Below are 22,437 nucleotides of genomic sequence, written 5' to 3'. Positions count from 1 at the left end.
CTAAGCCCCGGGTCGGCACAGGTCTCATGACTCCCAGAAAGAACTGAGTTTTGAGTTTATGAATGGACATAATCTATAAATCAGATGCCGTCAAATCTGTTGATCTTTCACACTGTCATCTCTTGTCACATCCAAGCTTAAAGCATCATCTCCCCAGGGATATGACACATAATCAGTTCTATATTTTTTAGATATTTTATGAATTGTTTAAAACATATACTTAACTCTTTAAATTATTTCACATTATTTTGGTGAGAAGTGAGGTTCTAAATATATTTTCCAAATTGCTCATCGGCTGTGCCAACACCATTTGGTCTATAAACCCGTTTTTGTTTTTGGTGATTGGTGACGTGTTCAATTCTTTTGTTCTGAGCTTTGTTTCTGGCTGTCAGTTCTGTCCCACTGATTTTCTCTTCTGGATCCCCCGTGGGATGAAGAGGCAGACAGACCTAGATCTCACATATATTAGACGTGACATTCATTTATTTCTTTATTCTACAGTTATCTACTGAAGCAGCTTCTGTGCCGAGTCTTGTGCTAGTGTGCGTCACTGGGGACGCAGACGTGCAGAAGATGTGGTCCCTGTCTTCAAGCCGTCATAATCTGGCAAGGACAATTCATAAGGACCGAAACAAACACAGATACCGACAGTAATCGTGAGGCACTTTATGTATATTATCTCACTTAATCCTCATCACTGCTGCTTGAGGTCCCATTTTCCAGATGAGGGGACTGAGGCTCGGAGCAGTCAGATAACTTGCCCACAGCCACATGTGTGAGTAGTACACCAGGGTGATTTCGAGCCCAGGAGATTAACCCCTCTGCTCTGCTGGGGAGCAAGGGCATGGAGGAAGGGCCCCTTGGCAAGCTGGAGGGAAGGAAGAGTGACTGGTCCAAAAATCACAGAGCAGGTTGGTTTCTGGGTAGAGACCCACTTCTCTAAAACCCAGGCATAGGAGACTTGGGCCCTGCCATCTCTGCCATCCTTGGGTCCTCCCCACCCCCTGCCCAAGCAAGGCTGGCCAGAGAGTCAGGGGTGTAGCAGGGTCCCTGCTGATCTTCCCTCCTGAAACAGGCAGAGGAGGTTCTGGGTCACAGCACAGGGGTAGGAGTAAGCCTGCAGGAGGTGACAGCTGACATCCCAGAGGTGGGGTGGCATCAAGGTGGTGGCTTCAGCCTGGGAGGGCTAGCAGGTCACAGAGTGAGACCTCAGCAGCCCGCAGGGAGAGGGAGGGCAAGGAGAGGGTGGGGGATGTGACTGGACACTGAGTGACACACTAAGGCTCACTTTTCTTCTATCAGTGTTACTCAAACACTTTTTGCAGCTTGGCATCCTCTTCCACCAAGGGCTAAGCTTCCCTAAGAAAGCCAGAAAGACTCACAGCCTCTTTCTGCCTGGCCACATACCTCCCCCAAGAACATAAATTACAGAACCAGTCATTGGGCGTCGATGAAGCGCAGAGGAGGAGGGAAAATGAGAGGGGGAAAAACAGATAATATCTCAAAATAGCCTGACCTACAGGTCTCAGCTGAAGCCCTTCATTCTTGGGATTGAGTCTCAACTGTGTTGCTTCCCAGCAGTGAGAACTCGGGTGAGGTCTTCCAGCCCTCTGAGCCTCAGAGGGTCCCATCTGTGAAACGGGAATAATTTGTACAGCACCTCCAGCCCCCAGCACAGTGCCTGGCACGTGGTACTTGCTCACCGAGCACAGGTTGTATGAGTTCATACCTGTCCCCCTCTGGTTCAGTCAAATGGAAGCTTCGCAGGGCAGGGATTTTGGTTTGTTCTGTTCACTGCTGTGTCCCCAGCACCCAGACTGGAGCCTGGCACACCGTAGGTGCTGGATAAATCTTTGTCGAGTGATTATAGAACAAATAGCCTGGCTTCCTCCCTGGCCCAACAGGCTGCCCCTCCTACCGTGAAGACGGGCATAAGTCGACAGGCAGTACAGTGGTTACAAGCAGGCTCCCTGTATTTGGGAGATCTGGGCTCAGATCCTGTCTTTGCCATGTACTTGCTCTTTGACCTTGAGCCCATGACTTCAGCTTTCTGGGCCTTTGTTTCCCCATCTCTAAAATGGGGATATCAACCGTACTTACCTTATAGAGTTGTTGTGAGGATTAAATGAGATAACCAACTACCCAGCCTTCCCTCCCTCTCTCCCTGCCCCGGTAGACAGCCGAGACCCCTTCCTGGTGGCCGACCTGGGCGTGCTGGCCAGCCACCATCGGGCCTTCCGGCAGGCCCTGCCCAGGGTCTCGCCCTTCCGTGTGGTGAAATGCAACAGCAGCTCCTGGTGCTGCATGTCCTGGCCGCCCTGGGCACCAGCTTTGACTGTGCCAGTCACGGGAGCCTGTGCCTGCCGAGGGTCAGACGGGACCAGCCGGGTGGGGGCTGAATCCCACTAAGCTGTGGGTTGTGCGTAAGCTTCCCTTGTCCTGTTGAGCACCTGCAATGTGCTAAGCACCGTGTAAGGGGCCTTCCGTAGATCAGTCTCCTTGATCCTCCCCACAGCTCTGCAAGGTAGCCTTGGGTGTCCTCATTTAATAGAGGAGGAGACAGACTTAGGTGGGTCACCTGCCCACGGGCCACATATAGTGAGAGACAGAAAGATGCCTGACGAAATCCTGTGCTCTTCCCTTACACTGGGGTGTAAAACACCCTGAGGGTTTCTTAGCAGAAAGGGGTTCAGGGTTGTTGAGATAGGTTACAGCAGAAGCCCAAGTGGTGGGAATGGTATCTCTGGACATGGGAATATTTACTAAGCCTCCCTCCTCCCCTTTCTGAGGAGCCCTCAGCTAAGCAGGATTAAATGCACCAGCTGCCTCCAGGCAGCCACCCTGATTTCTTCCCTGATGAGACTAGAGTTTATTGGAGGGGGGTTGGTTCTGAGCTGTAACTGTCAGCACCAGTGCCTGGTACATTGCAGGGACTCAGTAACGGGCACCCCACTGGCCCCACCCGGGGCTCCTGTCTGAAAGTGAGGGAGCAGGGGAGTGGGTCATAAGTCAGGATCTTGGCCACGCCAGGTGGCACTGGCACAGGTGCTGGGCCTGGGTGTGGCCCCCTCGTGCGTCATCTACACCAACCCCTGCAAGCCCGCCTCCCACGTCCAGTATGCTGCCCACCACGGGGGCGGGGGGCAGATCCTGACCTTCCAGAGCAAGGAGGAGCTGGCCACAGGCCAGCCGGCCCAGCACCACCCCGGGCCAGGTGAAGCCGGGAGGCGGGTGCAGGCAGGTGTGGCAAGGGTCAGCTGGCAGGGAAAAAGGCAGTGCAATGAGCAAATTACCCAGCACAGTACATACCCAACCAACGTTGGCCTAAGACAAATGAAGAGGAGGCCCTCAGGGCCCAGCCTCATTTAAGGGGGTCTGGCCCCCGGGGGTGTCCGGGAACTACACTGCATTTGGAGTGAGACAGCCCAGGTTCAACTGGCTCAGTCACCCACCTGATGTGTGTATTGGGCAGGTCCCTGAGCAGTTCTAACACGTGATTCCTTCATTTTCAAAATAGGGGCATGTTGCCTGGCACACAGTAGGTGCATATCAATCTTGATATATCTGTTTTCTACACTCCCTTCCCTGGGTGTAACTGAGGAAGAGGTAATTGCATACACACGTGTGCTGTTGGGCTGGTGTGATAGACCCAGGGACTCAGTGGCATTGGAAACGCTGCCAGGTCTGGGGGTCAGCTGGGCCTGGATGGGGGTGGCAAGAAGTGTGGGCCCATTGGCATTTCTGACTGAGCACTCTCTCCCTGTCTTCTTATCCACGGCGCCCCTCCCCCGGGCTGGCCCTCCAGGTGAGTGAGGCTGAAGCCCCTAGAGCTGGGGGCAGGAGCGCTGGGGTCTAGTGCTGCCCTTGCATGGCAAGCTGTGCCCCTGCCCTAGGACCCTGTCTGTCAAAAGGGGAAGGGTGGGATGTGAAGGTTACTTAGGCCCTCCCTGCTTTGAGCCCCTGAGTTTGGGATCTTGTCAGGAAATGTCCATGGGGGGAAGGAGAGCCCACACAGCACTGTCCCTGCTGCATTGTGTATGTGGCTGTGTGTCCGTGTGAACATCTGGGTCTGGAGGTGACCCTCTGTGGGTGCCTTTATCGGTAAGTGGACCTGAGTGTGCCTGTGTCTGTGAGCACACAGCTGTGCCAGGGTAGTCAGTTATGTTCCCGGTGTTTCTGCGGTTGGCCTGGGTGGCTCTGCCCTCTATATGACTGGTGGTCCCTGTGCTCAGGGAGGTCAGAGAGTGTGATACCAGGCAGGTCAGCATGTGTGTGTGTGTGTGCGTCCACGTACATGCACATACCTCAGTGTGTCCAGGTCTCTCTGGGTGTGCCTCTGCCTGTGCTAGGTGGGCAGGTGTGCACATGCGTGTCTTGGTTTGGTTCCCCCCCAAAGCAGACTCTGAGACAAAAACTTGGGTGCAGGTAGTTTCTTTGGGAGCGGGTCGCTGGAAGCACCGATGAGGAAGTCAGGAGAGTGACTCATAAGGGAGAAAAGTCAGAAACAAGGTTCATCAGTGAGCTGGTTACCACAGTGGACACCTGGACCAGTCGCACTAGGGACCATCTGAGAGTCATCCCACTGGGGGACAGGGAGCCTGGCCCTTTATCCATCACCTCCTGTCCCTCTTTGGTTGAGGGTTGTGGGCGGGGGGTGTTAATTCCCCACCCAAGCTGGCTGCTGGGTGTGCTGGCGAAGGCTCTCCGGGAGGGAAGCAGAGGGATGTCGGTGTTTGAGGCTGGAACCTGCCTACACAGGGCAGGTGAGCTCAGGTGGGCGGAGGGGAAACGGCACAGGTGTCAACTGCAGCTGCTGTACAGTGTCTGTGTCCGTGTGTAGACATGTGTACGTGCATATTTCTGCGTGTTCATGGTTCTGTGTGTGTCTGTGTGTAGGTATGTGTAGACGCACGTTTCTGTGTGTTTGTAGAACTGTTGTTAATATCACTAATCAAGTTACAGTTGGGAGTTTTCTTTCCCTGGGACCAGGAGACAGCCTGTCTCCTTACTGTGTTTTGAATTAAATCGCTCACTTTCAGACTTCTCAGGGAGCCTAGTGGCCCCACTCTTTCAGCTCTTCGCCTACCACGTGACCTCACATAAGTTACGTCCTGTTTCTCAGCTTGTTTCCTCTTTGGTAAACAGAGATAATTCTAACGCTCACCCTGCAGAGCTTCCATGGGGATGAAAGGTGATGATACAACCTGGCCCAGGCCCTGGAGCATCAACATGTGCTGAATGAGTCTTAATCTTTTCCCTGCTGTCGCCACACCCCATCCCAGTTGGTGAGAGTGATCAGTGCCGCCCTGACCCGGGACTTCCCCCAGGCGAGTGGCATTGAGGTCATCGAGTAGCCTGGCTCCTTCCACGTGGCTCCTGTCGGCATCATTGCTAAGAAAGTGGTGCTGGAGCCCGGTGATTGGCCAGGACTGGGCGGGGAGGGCACAGTCCAGGCATTCCTAGGCCCTGGGGGAAAGGAGGGGCAGAGAGTCTGGGCTCCAACCCGGAAGGCTAGGAGTCAGAGTAGTGACTGAGCACCCTGGCAGTCCTGTCCTCTCCCCATTTTCAGGAGGCAGCAGGAAGCTGGTGTACTGTCTCAATGACGGCCACTATAGCTCCTTTCACATCTTCCTCCAAGAGCCTGTCCTCAGGATTCCTATGATGGTGATTGTAAGGGGGCCCTTTTGTGGCTCTGACATCGCCACTCTAGCCCCAAGAGTCCAGACCCCACCCTGAGATGCCCTGTGCCTCCTGCACTGGGAAAGGGTGGGTGTGCTGGACCCTGGAGGCTGGGCCCTCCCTGCTCGTTAGTGTACAGGAGGACACGCACACACACATGCACACGGGTCGGAGCATTTGCTGGCTCTGTGGGCCTAGTCAGGCAAGATGGACAGTCAGCAGGATGCATCAGTGTGGCCATTTTCCAGAACTTTGAAATTCTTCTCCACTGCTTGTTAAATAGCCATTCCCCTAAGTACCCCCAGGGCCTCCTCAGTCACTCCTGCCACTCAGTCCATCCTGTGATCCAGCAACCGGAGCCATAATACCTGACCCCGCGGGGCCCCCGAGATCTTCCTCTAGCTTGAAGGCAGCTGCCCCTCCTGATGGGTTGGTGCCCAGGCCATATTGTTTTATAAATATTTTGACTTTCATTCCTGGCGAATGACTGTCTTAGTGTGCGCACGTTTGCTTATATATATGTGTGTGCAGTGGTATGTGTGTGTGTGTGTGTGTGTGTGTGTGTGAGTGTTTCTGGGTGTCTCTAACCTGTGTCTTTGTGTGTGTATTTGCTTCTCTTCCCATCAATCTAGAATGCTGGAAATGGAGATGCTCTAAGAGCAGAAGTTGCAAACAAGAGGCCCCTGGGCTTGGTTGGCTCCCACAATAGTTATAAATTTTAGCTGCCAGTAATAAAAAATCTAGACATATCTCGCAAATGCCTGGATATCTCAGGTCATCTAAAAACCTTGAGAGATCTGATGATATAGGACCTGCAGCCCATCATGGCAAGTAATTCAAATTTATATTCCATAGCCCATATCTGATGGCTCTGCTATGATCTGCTGGAACTGAATAGTGGCTGCCCTCTTTGGACAGGCATTGACTTTCCAGTTTGTTAGAAGACTTAACTGGCCCATTTACTCATTTATGTTACCTGCTTGGCCCCCTAGGTAATTGAGTTTTTAACCCCTGCCTTATAGCGATAATTGAAGTCAACAGCTTCAGTAATAATTGAAGCAATAATTGAAGCCAACAGCCAGGCTGGGCTGGGCAGTGGAGGGATAAGTCCCAGCCAGCGCACATGTGCATGCCCCTCGGAATGCTCTGATGGCTTCTGGCTGGGAGCGTGGGGATAGGCCAGCCCTCCGTCCTTTCTGTCCTCCGTCCCCTTCTTTCCTTTCCCTGTATCCCTGCAGGAGCTCTGCTCGGAGCCGCCCCTCTTCCCCTGCAGCCTCTACAGCCCCACGTGCGATGCCTTTGACAAGCTCTTCTTGGAGGAGGTGCAGCTGCCCGAGCTGGACAAGGACAACAGGCCCGTCTTCCCCTCCACGGGTGCCCATTCGGCCACCACGAGCTCCAGCTTCAACGGCTTCCCGCCCGTGCTGTCTGCTATGACCCAAGCTCAGGTGTCTAAGGCAGGAAGACGGAAGAGGAAGTGGGGGATCTCACACTGGTTTAAGCTTGGGGTGAGGAACTGGTCCCAGAGAATCCTCTTCCCCATTAACCCACAAAAACCAAGTGTGCAGGCCAGCCCCGTGGCTTAGCGCTTAAGTGCCTGAGCTCCACTACTGGCGGCCCGGGTTCAGATCCTCGGCGCACACCAATGCACCGCTTGTCCAGCCATGCTGAGGCCGCGTCCCACATACAGCAACTAGAAGGATGTGCAGCTATGACATACAACTATCTACTGCGGCTTTGGGGAAAAAAAAAAGGAGGAGGATTGGCACTAGATGTTAGCTCAGAGCTGGTCTTCCTCAGCAAAAAGAGGAGGATTAGCATGGATGTTAGCTCAGGGCTGATGTTCCTCACACACACACAAAAAAAACAAAACCAAGTGTGCATCTGGCCTTTGACTCTGATTTGCCCTTGGGCCAATGGAGGTGGAGAACTAAAGCTGAAGCCTCTACTGGAGCAGAATAGGATAGCAGGAGGCTCCCGGGCCCTCCAGATGCATGGCTGGTCCTGCTCCTGCTTCGGACACCCACCCCACCATGCTCTGCCTCCAGGGCCCCAGCTCTCTGCTCTGCCGTGGGCAGCCTTGGGCTGTGGAGGAAGGTGCATTAACATGCCCTGCTCAGAGTCACCCACCCTTTCCACAGGAGCCTTCTGGAGATGGTGGTGCATCAAACCCAGAGCCCAGCCAGGCTGGGAGCTTTCAGACACTGTGGTAGGTAGGCCTCTAGGGGGCTGTTTTGAGTCAAGATGGCGGGGAGGAAGCAGAGGTTTGGGTAACTCTCAAATCATGTGTGGAAGTTCCACAAGTATCCATGCTCATTTGGGGCCAATTCTTACACTGAATTTTCTCAGCAGTGGCCTGCCCTGCCCGTCCCTATTCTTGTTTCCTCCCCGTCTTGCCTTTCCCACCCACATGAGGAGTGGTTGAAGGGGACACATTAGAAGCTACTTCCACTCAGAGTGAAAACAAAATGGGCTATTGATCTTTTATGTCAAATAATGCAGCCTACAAGCCTGCTCGATTTCTCCCCTATTAGGCAATTTGGCATTGATCTACATCCTTAACCTCATCCTTCCTCCCTTCCTCTCTCTCCTGTTTATTTACTCGTGCCTGCCTTGTTCCAGAAAGGGTTTGTATGAAACACACCAGCATATCACAGTGGTAAAGCACGGGCGTTGGAGTGTGTCACACCTGGGTTCAAATCTAGGCACCACCGAGTACCAGCTCTACACTTGGACGAGCTGACTAATTTATTCAAACCCTAGTTTCTCTTTTTCCCCCCCATTTTATTGTGATATAATTGACATACAGCACTGTATAAGTTTAAGATGTGCAGCAATGATTTGACTTACATTTTTTGTGAAATGATTACCATAATAAGTTAACATCCACCATCTCATAGAGATACCAAAAAAAAAAAGAAAGAAAAAAAATCTTTTTTCCTTGTGATGAGAACTCTTAGGATTTACTCTCTAAATAACTGTCAAGTATACCATACAGCAGTGTTAACTATAGTCCTCATGTTGTACATTACATCCCCAGTACTTATTTATCTTATAACTGGAAGTTTGTACCTTTTGGCCGCCTTCATTCAATTTCCCCTCCCCTCCCCTTCCGCCTCTGGTAATTACAAATCCCATCTCTTTTTCCATGAGTTTGGGTTTTTGTTTTCTTTTAGTTTCGACAATAAGTGAGATCATACAGTATTTATCTTTCTCTGTCTGACTTATTTCACTTAGCACAATTTCCTGAAGTTCCAGCCATGTTGTCACAAATGGCAAGATTTCCTTCTTTTTAATGGCTGAATAATATTCCACCATATGTATACCACAACATCTTTATCCATTCATCAGTTGACAGACACTTATGTTGTTTCCACTTCTTGGCTATTATTAATGCTGCTATAAACATGGGGGTGCAGATCTCTCTTTGACATAGTGTTTTTCTTTCCTTCAGATGTATTCCCAGAAGTGGAATTGCTGGATCATATGGTAGTTTTATTTTTACTTTTTTGAGGATCCTCCATACTGTTTTCCATAGTGGCTGCACCAGTTTACATTCCCACCAATAGTGCACAAATGTTCCCTTTTCTCCACATCCTTGCCAACAGTTGTTCTCTCTTGTCTTTTTGATGACAGCCATTCTAACAGGTGTGAGGTGGTAGCTCATTGTGGTTTTGATTTGCATTTCCCTAATAATTGGTGATGTTGAGCACCTTTTCCTGTACTTGTTGCCATTTGTATGTCTTCTTTGGGAAAACATCTATTCAGGTCTTTTGCCCATTTTTAAATTGGATTATTTATTGTTTTGCCTAGTTTCTCTCTTGTAAAATGGTGATAAGAACAATAACTTCCCCATAGGGTTGTTGGGAGGATTAAAAAGTAATGAAAGTATCATTTAGGGTCAGCTTCTTCTTAGGCCACCCTGTTCTTGCTGGCTCTCATCCTGGGTTCTAGATATCTCAGAGACCCCACCATGAATCCTTAGGCTTTTCATAGAGTGTTGTAGGGTGCCCCATTCAGGACAACATACCTCTTCTATGCCAGGATGTGTGTGGACACTGGGGGGACAGGTGAGGCAAGTGTGGACCCAGTCTTTGAGGACTGTCGAGACTACTGGAAAGAGGAGGCCAGGCCGAGCTGGCTGCAGTGCAGGGTGGAACATGGGACATTCTTCATGGACAGTTCAGGTGGAAGCACGTCCATTGGGAGGCACAGAGGGCCTCTTGGAGGGAGAATGGTGAAACTTAAAAACAGAGCAGAATCAGAGAGGTAAAAGCAGACAGAAAGTGTGGCTCAGGTTGTGGGAACAGCTTGGGCAAGGGCAGAGAGGCATGGGAATGTGAAATGTAAAACAAAATAAAGTCACTTATGTCTAAGGGCTTTAAAATGGAGCTGGGAAGTCATTAAGGTAATGGGTCTTATGCATGTCCTCAAAGGGCAGGATGTAAACTTTTGAGCTGAGTGAAGACACAAAAATTCTGAGACCACAGCATAAGACCTGCAACCATCACCATGACAGACTTTTACTTCCTTCTAGCTAGAGTCTTAGCAATCAATTATGTTTAGCCAAAATTAGCTTTCTTCCACCAACCTCAATTAACATTCTTTGTAATGCAAACCTCCCTCTTTTGCCTTTAAAAGCCCCTGCCTCTTACTCCCTAGCAGGGCACTATTTGTGTTGCTACCTGAATTTATGTATCTGGAATTGCAATTTTTTGATCTCAAAATAAATGCCTCTCTGCCTCTCATTTTGGCTCTTTACTTTTAGGTAACATACATGGTGTCAGAAGTGGGATCTGGAGCACTCTCATCTTCATGGACTGATGTCCCCAGAACAGGGTATGGTACCTACATGAGCTGCCTTGGGCTCATCATTTCCATGGGTTACCAACTCTTCTGATCGTGGGTCCTGTTAGGGTCTGACCTCCCTCCATTTGGTGGAGGTCAGTGCCTTTTTTTGGGATTGGGGGCAACTGTCCAGGAGACGATTGTCTAAGCGCCAGCATGGCCTTTTTGGCTTGTGGTCATTGCCACAGGAGGGGATTCCTTTGGCAGGAGTTTTTCCTTGGTCAGTCCCTCTAAATTGAGGGATTTTCCTATTGTCATTCTTGCTTGTGCACTTTTCTTTAACATGCGATTTTCATTTTCTAAAGTTTCCTGACAAGTTTCTCCCTCAAGAACTCCAGGTGGTTTTATCTTTAAGAACTATGGTCTTTTCTCTTGTAAATATGTATCTCAATGGACCAAAATTACTAAGGATGATTTAAAATTGAAATGGCTAGTAGAAGGAATTTTCTAAATAGATAAGATCATTTAAAAGGTGCACTTAAAGTCAAAGGCTCCAAAATTCTAAAATAACTTTATTGAAAGTTATTGATTCTTTCTTTTTTTTTTTAGGTAAGGAAGACTGGCCCAGAGCTAACATCTGTTACCAATCTTCCTCTTTTTGCTGAGGAAGATTGGCCCTGAGCTAACATCTGTGCTCATCTTCCTCTATTTTGTATGTGGGTTGCCACCACAGCATGGCTTGATGAGCAGTGGGTCAGTCCGTGCCTGGGATCCAAACCTGCAAACCCTGGGCCACTGAAGTGGAGCATGCGAACTTAACCACTACACCACCAGGCTGGCCCCTTAAAATCTCTTTTGATGAACTTCCCCAAGTCAAATTCTAAAAGAAGTCTCTTTTGACCTCTAGCTAACTTTGGGATTTTTCAGAGGACACCTGAAACATCTCAAAAGATTTATTTTCATGGGGCCGGCCCGGTGGTGCAAGCGGTTAAGTGTGCACGCTCCACTGCGGCAGCCCAGGGTTTGCTGGTTCAGATCCCGGGCACGCACCAAAGCACTGCTTGTCAAGCCGTGCTGTGGCGGCGTCCCATATAAAGTGAAGAAAGATGGGCACGGATGTTAGCCCAGGGCCAGTCTTCCTCAGCAAAAATAGAGGAGGATTGGCAGATGTTAGCACAGGGCTGATCTTCCTCACACACACACACAAAAAAGATTTATTTTCTCTTCTTATAAAAAGAGGGTTATTAAACTAATTAGGCTTATTGGATATGTTAAATTACATGGGAAGCATTATCAAATAAGAACTAACATTAAGCCTTCTTTATGTTGTGTCTGTATAAGTATATGTTATAAGAATTCCAGAGATTATGTGAAATTCCTGGAAGTCTAATATGTCCTGGTATAAAATGTCATTTGTCCTCAAAATTGAGGCTCACACTAAAGGGACTGAACCTAAATATCAGGAAAGCGCTTTAGCTGCCTTTCATGTAAAGGCAGCAACAACAGAATCTATAAAGATCGGCACGTGTGGATGAAGTCCATTCTGCCTCTGTAAAGAATAGGCCCTCATTGCCAGACTTTCGCCATCCTGATGTCCTTGTAACATGGCAACAGTCTGCTCCTGAATCAGAGAAATTAAATGGGTAGACAATGGGGGGGCCAGCTCTGTGGCTTAGCAGTTAAGTGCGCGCTCCGCTACTGGCGGCCCGGTGTTCGGTCTGAGTGCGCACCGACGCACCGCTTGTCTGGCCATGCTGAGGCCGCGTCCCACATACAGCAACTAGAAGGATGTGCAACTATGACATACAACTATCTACTGGGGCTTTGGGGACAAAAAGGGAAAAAAAGGATGAGGATTGGCAATAGATGTTAGCTCAGCGCCAGTCTTCCTCAGCAAAAAAAAAAGAGGAGGATTGGCATGGATGTTAGCTCAGGGCTGATCTTCCTCACACACACAAAAAATGGGTAGACAATGGCTGCAAATTAAACAAATAATCAGGGTTATGGGAAATCCAAGATGGCGCTTGGCTCTTCCCGGCACGCTGGCAAACCCTATTTTTCAATTTTTACATTCTTTCGCCCAGTATTGGAAGAACTATTTCTGTCCCCAGAGGCCTCCCTCTGGGTCCTTTGAACACCTGCAGCTGGACTTCATTTAACTGCCACTTAGTACGGGTTATCAATATGTTCTTGATATTGTATGTCTGTTCTCCGGATGGATTAAAGCCCTCCCTTGCCACAAAGCCGATGCCCTCACAGTGGCAAAAATATCTGTTAGAAAATATGTTTTCCACTTGGGGTGTACTTTCCACAGTCTCCAGTGATCAAGGCACCCACTGCACTGGGCAAATCATACGAGCCTTAATGAAAATCTTGCAAACTTCTTGGAATTATCACTGTATCACCCTCAATCATCAGGCAAAGTCGAGAACTAATGGAAAAACTCCATTCAAGCAGAACAAGTATTAATTACATGGGACTGCATGAACTGAGAACGATGCTCTAATGTTTTGTTTTTCCAGATTTAAAGAAATCTTTTCTCTTTGGTAAGATACCTTTGTGAACAAAGATGAAACATTTAATTTTTCTCTCCACTTGATCCTTCCAAAATTTAGAAACTCTCACTTATATAAATAATCAGGCTAATGAGTTAGTTTTACTGTGACTATCTTTGGTAAAAAAAAAATATGGGGGTAATTATAGAGAGAATTACGTTTGCACCTTTGTAGATATTAGATTCTAGTCCTGTTAATTGTCTTTGAGGCCTTGTTATATACCTATAGACTGGACTCCCCTAGCCTAAGGTATTGCCTTTGGTCTTGTTGACTGTTCACAGTACCCCCTTTGGAAAACATAAACTCACTCCATACAAGATAATCACCGGCAGACCAACGGCTATTGGTATACAACCTCCTGCTGATCCCTTGTTGTCTTATGCTAGGATGACCAGCTACTGTAAGTCTCTAATGTCTTATGCTCAAGCCTATCACCAACAGGTTAAAGAAGCCTTCCCGGCTTCCAATTTAAAGAAACCTGTTGGTCACAGTCTAGTGACTGCGTATTCTGGAAACCTCATCAGAGGAAGATAGCCCTTGAGGAAAGGACCTTACCAAGTGCTCTTGACCACTGACACTGCTGCAGAACTAGAAGGCATTGCATACTATGTGCCCCATCCAGGAACACCTTAGTGTGATTACAATGGGGAACCATGGGCTTATGAATGTCTAGACAGCTGGTGTACGGCAGGACAAAAGCTTTTTAGAATACCCTTATATTCCATTTCAAGTTCTTGTTAAAGAAGAAACCCAACCGCAATCTCATAGGTCTAGGCGAGACTTGGGACCCCCTTTTTACACCCCATCTACTCTCCATTGATTACCATTGCCAAAAGCTTTGTCCCTTGGGTTGGTCCAATCCATAATGACCTATTGATAAAAAAAATTTATCCCTAACCATAGCTAAACTGGAAAATTCTACCACTTGAGCCTTGGATCAACAACAATGGTCCCTGAATTTCCTAGCAAAGGTTATATTAGATAACCAAATGGTACTCAATTATCTCCTTGCAGAACAGGGCGGCATCATGTTGGCACCATAGCCAACACCTCCTGCTGTACCTGGATCAACTCTTCTGGTAAAATTGAGTTAGAACTTGGAAAAATCAGAAAAATAGCACAGGATCTCTCTTGTCCCATGTCTTTTTTTTTTTTTTTTTTGTGAGGAGATCAGCCCTGTGCTAACATCTGCCAATCTTCCTCTTTTTTTGCTGAGGAAGACTGGCCCTGGGCTAACATCCGTGCCCATCTTCCTCTACTTTATATGGGACACCACCACAGCATGGCTTTCCAGGCGGTGCATCGATGCGCGCCCGGGATCCAAACTGGCGAACCCCAGGCCGCTGCAGCGGAGCGCGCCCACTTAACCGCTTGCACCACCTGGCCGGCCCCTTGTCCAATGTCTTTTAATGACACCCTCTGATTCCTTATCGATGTTTTCATCTGGCTTCCTTAAGGTATAGGTGCTTGGGTGAGATCAGGACTTCACATATTGTTTATGATTATTATTGGAATTTTGCTATGTGTATTTGTATTTAAATTTCCTATGCTACTGCTCACTCAGATCTGCTCCCGAACTTCTACAAACACCAAGATTATGGTGGCTCAACTTATTGAAATGATAGGTAAGACTTGTTTACCTGAACCTTCAGGTAACTGGATGAAATTTTTAGGTGAGGAAACTGTCTAAGAGTCATTTCCTGACTGCCTCTTTGTTGCTCAAATGTGGCCTAACCCTTGTCACACCGACTCCTTGGAATAATTATCGGAAAAAAAAATTTACCCCCAACGTGGGCCATGACTTTCTGGGACAGGTCCATGCCAGTGATGTGGGACTAAACAAATCTATGTGTGTGTGTGTGTGTGTTTTTTTTTTTTTGGTGAGGAAGATTGGCCCTGAGCTAACATTTGCCAATCCTCCTCTTTTTGCTGAGGAAGACTGGCCCTGGGCTAACATCCGTGCCCATCTTCTCCATTTTATATGGGACACTGCCACAGCATGGCTTGCCAAGCGGTCTGTGGGTGCGGCCCGGGATCCGAACGAGTGAACCCCGGGCCGCCACAGCGGAGCGCACACACTTAACCGCTTGCGCCACCAGGCCGGCCCCGTAAACAAATCTATGGTTGATCAGAGACGCTTTCAGAGAAAGATCTTGATCAAAAGGGGGAAATGTAAAATATGAAACAAAACAAGGTCACTTAGTCTAGGGGCTTTACAATGGAGCTGGGAAGCCATTAAGGAAATGGGTCTTATGCACATCGTCATTGGGCAGAACGTGAACTTTTGAACTGAGTGAAGACACAAAAATTCTGAGACTGCAGCAGAGACCGGCAACTCATCACCGTGACAGACTTTTATATTCCTTTAGCTATAATCTTAGCAATCAATTATATTTAGCCAAAATTAGTTTTCTGCCACCAACCTCAATTAACATCCTCTGCAATGCAAACCTCCCTCTTTTGCCTTTAAAAGCTCCTGCGTGGGGGCCGGCCCCCCGGCCTAGCGGTTAAGTGCGCGCAGTTAAGTGTGCGCGCTCCACTGCCGCGGCCCGGTGCAGATCCCCGGGGGCGCACCGATGCGCCGCCATGCTGTGGCGGCGTCCCATATATTAAAAAAAAAAAAAAAAAAATGGAGGAAGATGGGCACGGATGTTAGCCCAGGGGCAGTCTTCCTCAGCAAAAAGAGGAGGATTGGGGACAGATGTTAGCTCAAGGCTAATCTTCTTCACACACACACACAAAAGCTCTTGCCTCTTACTTCCCAGCAGGGCACTATTTGGGCTGCTACCTGCATCTGTGTACTCTAAATTGCAATGCTTTGATCCCAAAATAAGCACCTCTCTGCCTCTCATTTTGGCTCTTTATTTTTAGGTTAACAGGAATAAGCATCTGCTCAGAGAACAGAGTGAGTGGTCAGGATTGGAGATGAGAAACAGAAGGCGCAGAGCCTGGGGACATAGGGTGACCAACTTATCTGGGTTTACCTGGCACCTTCCTGGCATTAGCGCTGGAAGTCCCACGTCCCAGGAAACTCCTCAGTCCCAGGCGAACCTGGACGGTTAGGGAGGGAGGAGGGGGCGCGGCACAAGCAGGAGCCTAAGGCTAGTTCCTGCGATAAGGGGTGCGCTCTTCTCCACAGCCGCCAGCTCAGGGCAGGAAGGCGCCTCCCCTCCCCCCGCAGGAGCTGGGTCCACTCTTCACCTCTCCCTGCGGCTGCTCAGTTCAGCCGGGTGTCCAGATATTCCAGGTTTCCTGGGGCTGAAGGGAAGTTTCCTCTGGACACTTGAGGAGCAAAGGGTGGATTGGGGTAAGAGGTGCCACCCACAGAAGCTAGAGGAGTCCAACGACCCCTCCTGAACAAGCTCATCTCAGGGGTGCTCTCAGAACATCCAAGTCCTCGTCTGCGGAGTGGTCTTGGTTATGCCCAGTCATGCACTCAGGGACACGAGGAGTTCAGATGATGGGTATGACACTCAGGGGAATGAGCAGGTTTCAGGGAAATGTAAACCAGATCCAGATGGAAGACATTTAGTGAATTTTCTTTGCCTGAGGAGCCAGAGCTGGCTATGTAACCCATGGGCTCCAGGCCTAACCAGCCTGTGACAGATCAGAAATAAGAAGACTTTTGCTTTTTATTATCCATAATAAGTCCCCATCACTTGAACCATTGGTTTTTAGCACACAGCTCCTAAAACCCTTGCAATCTTCAAAGTGATGTGTCTTTTCATGTGCCAATGAGATGAGGGCCGGTTGCCAGGGAACCAACCATGTGATTAGAGGATTGGAGTTTTCAGCCCCACTCTCCAACTGTTTGGCAGGGGAGAGGGGCTGGAGGTTGAGTTAATCACTAATGGCCAAATGATTTGATCAACCAGGACTATGTAATGAAGCCTCCATAGAAAACCCTAACTGAGGAAGTTCAGCGAGCTTCCTGATTGGTGAACACGCGGAGGTGCTGGGAGGGTGACGAGGCTGGAGAGGACACGGGAGCTCTGCGCCCTTTCCCCATACCTTGCCCTGTGCATTTCTTCCATCGGGCTGTTCCTGAGTTGTATCCTTGGATAATAAATCAGTAATCTAGTAAGTAAACCATTTTCCTGAGTTCTGTGAGCTGTTCTAGCAAATTATCAAACCTGAAGAGGGGGTCATGGGAACCAACGTTATAGCCAGTAGGTCAGAAGCACAGGTGACAACCTGGACTTGCGACTGGCGTCTGAAGTAGGGGGCTGGGGGAGTCTTGTGGGACTGAGACCTTAACCCATGGGTTCTGATGCTATCTCCAGGTAGATACTGTCAGAATTGAGTTAAATTGTAGGACACCCAGTTGGTGTCCACAGAGAATTGGAAAATTGCTTCATGTGGAAAAAACCCCACATATCTGGTCACAGAAGTGTTCTGTGAGTGCAGAGAGAAAAACCGTGTGTTTTTTTCTTTCCTCTCCCCTCTGCCAGCCCTTTTCTGCTGGACCCTGCAGTTCTGGGCTCAGCAAGAGCACTCCTCAGCCCATTTCTCCTAACTGCCTCCTCCAGGCTGCTGGGGCTGTTCTGGCTTCCTGCACTCAGCCGTTCAGAGCCTCCCCACCATCAGAGTGTAGCTCAGATCCCACCATGGTGTTTTACAGGCTTTTTCTGAAAGTTTGGTGACAAACAGAATTACGGTGCAGAGAAGAAAACTTATATTAGGTTTCGAGGCAAGGGGTTTGATTTTTCTGAGCCTCAGTTTCCTCATCTGTAAAATGAAGATGATCACAGTGTCTTCCTCATCAGGGGGATGTGAGGAAAAAATGAGAGCATGGAGGTAAAGTGCGGTGAGCACTCAGTAAGTTACCTCATTACATATGCATCTCAGTTGACAAGTATTCATTAAGCACCTACTGTGTACTGGGCCCTGTACTGGGTGCTAAGATAGAGCAGTGCCTAAGGCTCCCCTTTTCCAGTTTACAGTCCATTTAAGAAGTGCATCAGGTGGGATCTGATCAGGAAAACAGGACCCCGGTATTTCAAACAGAGGAAATTAGCTTCGAGAAGGCTGGAAGTGCAAAAGGGGGGAAGATGTGTTACTAAGTGTCTTTATTCCCCTGAGGCAAGAATTTTAGTGCATGCAGTTAATTTGGGAGCTGCAGGGGACTCTGGCAGGGGGCTGGGGAAGTGAGACAGGGACAGGAAGGCAACCAATAAGGGGCAAACACACGGCTATTACAACGGGTGACTAGAGCTTAATCCCATAGGCAACTCTGGGCTATAAAATCCATGCCTGAGTCATCCCACATGAGGCGCAAGGGAGCTGGACTATTTAACACTAACTCCTAAGAATCATTGGTCGAGGGATCCTGAGGAAGGGGGCTAATTCTCCTGGCATTTCTGGCCTGCTTTGAGTGTGAGGAATGTGTCTGCTCCCGGGAACTGAGATGCAGATACTGGCACTTGGAAGCGGCAGGTGTACTCTAAAATAGCACAGTCTGAGGGCTACAGGTGGAGCTCTGAGCTCTGAAGAGATCGGGAACCACAGAAAGCCCCTATTATTTGTGTAGGAGTCATTGCTTATCCTAGCCCTGTCAACTTATAAGGCAAATTCGCCAGTTATTTTACCCCCTCTCCGGGTTTATTCTGGAATAGCCAAAAGAGCTGCCATTCAGGATGTGCATGCTATGGCAAACCATAGGCAAACCGGGAAAACAAAGGAGGGGAAATGCTTTTATAGAGAAAAAAGAGAGAGTAGGGAGGAGCTGTTCTAAATGAAAGTCCATCAGGGGAAAGTAACAGTTCAGGGCAGCAAAGGCTTCTCATTGGCTGAGCTGCGGCATTTCTCATGGGCTGGGCTGTTGCCAGGTGGGGAGTGAAATCTTCCTTCAGTAGTAAAGTAGTTTTACTTTCTGTTGAGGATGCAAGTGTCCATCTCTTCCTAGTTGGTGTAATTGATGATGTATGATAGCACATGAGAGCTCCCCCTACAGGCCTTCTGGACACCAATTTAGTTAAGGTTTTTTTTTTATTAATTTCCACAGCCCACAGTCCTATGCCCCGCACTATTGTGAAGCTGTTCCTAAGGTTACCACTCTGTGGGAAGCTGCAGTTTCCTGCCACTGCCACTTCCACTGGCAGGATGGCTGGCAGCCTGGACAGCTCTCTGCTGCCTCTGTAGGAACTGCTGGTTCCAATGCAGGAGCCCACAGTCACCCACAGCTCCCACTGCTTGTTAGCAGGAGCCCCTTCACTGCCACTACACGAAGTACTACCAGGAGCAAAATGGCTTCTACTTTCTTCCTGCCTTCTTCTCTGGCATGACTGCCTCCCGTTGGCAGAATGCAACTGAAACCCAGCTGGCAAAGGAATCTGGGAAATGTAGTTTGCAGACTTCTCTGATGGCACAGAGAATACTAAAAGACATAGAAGAGCAAATGTGGGCTGAGTGTCAATAGACAGTATGTGGTACAGAAAGATGGACAAGAAAGAAATCATTTGGATTTGTGTTTTCTGTATAATGACAGAGAAGATAACCTGAAAACCCTCTCATTTAAAACGTGCAGATTTTCTGTATAATATATAATCCACTTTCTTTTAGATGCATAACTGAGCTCACAAAAAGGAGAAATACTCAGGGTCCAAAAACAAACAGGAAACTATACCCAGACGAGTAAGTGTGGAGCTGATCTTGGGGCTGTTCTAGGGGTAACCAAGTGGGTTGGCTTTTAATAGTCATCTGGGACAAGATATGAGATGCCTGGCAAGAAAGAGATAGGTATTTGGATCTGAGACTTCCCACAGAAATCCAAAACCCTTGTAGAACCACATCCTTAGTGAGAGGGTGGACAAGGAAAAAACCCAGCCCCACCCTGCACTGGCATAGAAAGATAACAGGGAAGCTTGTTGCTCTTGACTTTTGCTCTGGATTGGGAAAAAAAAAATTCTCCCTTAAGAATTCACAATCACAGGCCAACCCTCCTGAGCATTTAGAATTAGAATTTACCTTTTCTTTGTAGTCTGAGAAAACCCTAAGCTGAGAAATTAATCTACAAAGTGGTCTGTGGCTGGTAATATCCCAGGGATGCCTGGCAGAAGCAAATAAAACCTGCTCTGGAGAGTCACACCCTCAACCCAGATAGAGATGAGCTCACAATCCCAAATTACAAAACCCACAAATAAACAATGCACCATGAGCAAATGACAGCAGATACTGATACTGAAGGATCAACCCTGCACAAATCCTTAGAAAATAGAATTGGTAGAAATAAATCATCACACGTGTGTTGAAGGAGGATTGTGAAGGAGAAGTACAGGGAGTGATGGAAAGGTAAAAATCTGGCTTAGCGCACTGGGAGAATGCATTGCTCTGGTGCTGGTAAGAGATGAGGGTCACCTGGGTAGGGGGGTGGTGGGAGATGGGATGTGTGTCAGGATAGCATGGTGAGCAGAGCAGAAGAAGAACATCTTGTGCATTCTGTGGGGAGAGCCCTGCAGATTCAAGATCCTACCCCCACCCCCACCCCCCTGCGCCAGGTTGTCCTTCGACCCTTGATGTCTCCAAGCCCCCCACCTCCACCTCCCATACTGTTCAGTTATAACGTGCCTTTACAGTCATCATCTCACTGGTAATCACAATGATCCTATAAGTATTATTATCTCCATTTTTCGGAAGAGGAAACTGAGGCTCAGGTAGTTGATGTCACTGCCCAAGGCTTCTTTGAGAAGGTGATATTTGAGCTGAGACCTAAAAGATGAAAAGCCAACCATGGAAGGGCTGGAGAAAGCACTCAGGACAGAGGGCAGAGCCACTGCAAAGGACCTGAGGTGTGGGGAGGTTTAGAATATTCTAGAAATAGGAAGGAGGCCTGTGAGGCTGGAGCTCACTTCTCAGAACAGGGCCGTCTGGCATCTGCCTCCCCTCTTCAGGAATCGCCTCTCTGCTGGTGACTCCAATTTCTCTCTCCAGTTCTGGTCATACAGTCGGTGACAGCTGCACTCCGCTGAGGCCTGTCTGATACCAAACCTCTGTGGCAATGGCTGTCTCACATTTCTCTAGCCTCTCTCAAGCCTCAGCGCAGGGCCCTCTCCCTCTGGAGCTTGAGGTTCTCACTCCCACACCCCTGGACTGGCCTCAAGGGGGCAGCAATGTGCAGAGAATGCCTGGGTTTGAGGTTGCCAGCCCAGCCAAAGCCTTCCTCAAGGGCTCTGCCTCTAGCTGCTTCCAGACCAGGGGGAGATTTATTGTGGAGTGAGTGAAACTTAAGCCTCAAGGCCCTTCACACCATTAAGCCCCTTTTGAGGCCCAGGGACAGGCTCACAGAAATTTTGTATTAATAGTTTTGTATTTTTCCCTTTACATCTTAAATCTGTATAGCTTCATCCCACAAAACCTCTCCGGGCTCCAGGGGATATGGGAGGAAAGTAAGGTCACTGCGGGCCTACAGGTGAGCCAGTGAGGGCCTGAGGGCTTCCTGGTGGGTCAGGGCACTGGTCACAGCTGAGCCCACCAGACAACATCAGCCTCCGCCCCGGAGGGCCCGGAGAGACCCGGACGTGGCACTGCTCCTAATGGGCTGTTGGCCTTGAACAAGCCATTTTCCCACTGGGGCCTTAGTTTCCACCCCAAAGTGAAGCCAGAATGAAGACACGAATGAGAGAGGTGGTCACCTCAGCTCCTGACTGCTTTCCAGGTCCTGCTTCTGTCTTTCCTGCGTTCTCTGAGATGCCTCACTTCCTTACCAAGAAGTCCCCTTTTAGGCAGTGCGAAGGTGGTTTTCTTGTACCCCGAAGAACTAAGAATGAACAAAAGAACTGCTGTATCTTTTAGCAGACTTTTGATGCTGCAGCACGTGTTGAATGGGGCCCCCGTGAGTTAGGCTGCTCAACGCTCAGGCATTGGAAACGTGTGCTGACTGTTCAAGTGCCGGCTCTTAGGAAACCAGACAGAGACTTTGAAAAAAGTTGGAAAGGTTGAAAGGATTTGCAAGCTTGGATTGACTTCTTCCATTTTGGTTTGGTTTGAACCAATTTGAGCTGCTTTTATCTGGTTGGACCCAATTCACCAGAGACTTAGCACATAGAGGCAGGTCTTGGTAGGTTTGGACCCATTTTTGCCGTTAAGCTGACTTAGGTTGGTTCAAGCTGGCTGTTCATTCAACGTGTTGACAAAAGATGTTTAAGGTAACAACGCTCAGGAGGGATGTTCAGGGTGAGAAGTAGAAGAAGGGAACAACACACATTGTTGGTGGCATTTGGTGGAACTGTGCGTCGATACAATTTGGCAATATCTATTTGCCAAAGCAATTTGGCAATGATTATGAAAATTAAAACCACACATTCTTTGACCTAGCAACCCCACTCCTGGAATCTGTATCACAGAAATAAAAACACAAGCATGGAACAGTTTAAGTACAAAAGTTTTTTGTTGGCGGTATTGTTCATGATAATAAAAC

At 48.6% G+C, this 22,437-nt stretch overlaps 1 long non-coding RNA gene across 1 annotated transcript in view; it reads left to right on the top strand.

Moving 5' to 3' along the window:
• Positions 1-280: 280 nt before the first annotated feature.
• Positions 281-22,437, top strand: part of LOC147914097 (uncharacterized) — a 30,288-nt gene continuing 8,131 nt past the window's right edge. Inside the window, exons 1-2 of the long non-coding RNA XR_015555795.1 lie at positions 281-656; positions 6,918-10,518. This is a non-coding gene — a long non-coding RNA (uncharacterized LOC147914097). The remainder of the gene's footprint in view (positions 657-6,917; positions 10,519-22,437) is intronic.

The sequence above is a fragment of the Ceratotherium simum genome, chromosome 22 (assembly GCF_057802395.1).
Source record: "Ceratotherium simum simum isolate JZ-2026a chromosome 22, ASM5780239v1, whole genome shotgun sequence".
NCBI lineage: Eukaryota > Metazoa > Chordata > Mammalia > Perissodactyla > Rhinocerotidae > Ceratotherium > Ceratotherium simum.
This window is presented reverse-complemented; position numbering and strand designations above follow the sequence as displayed.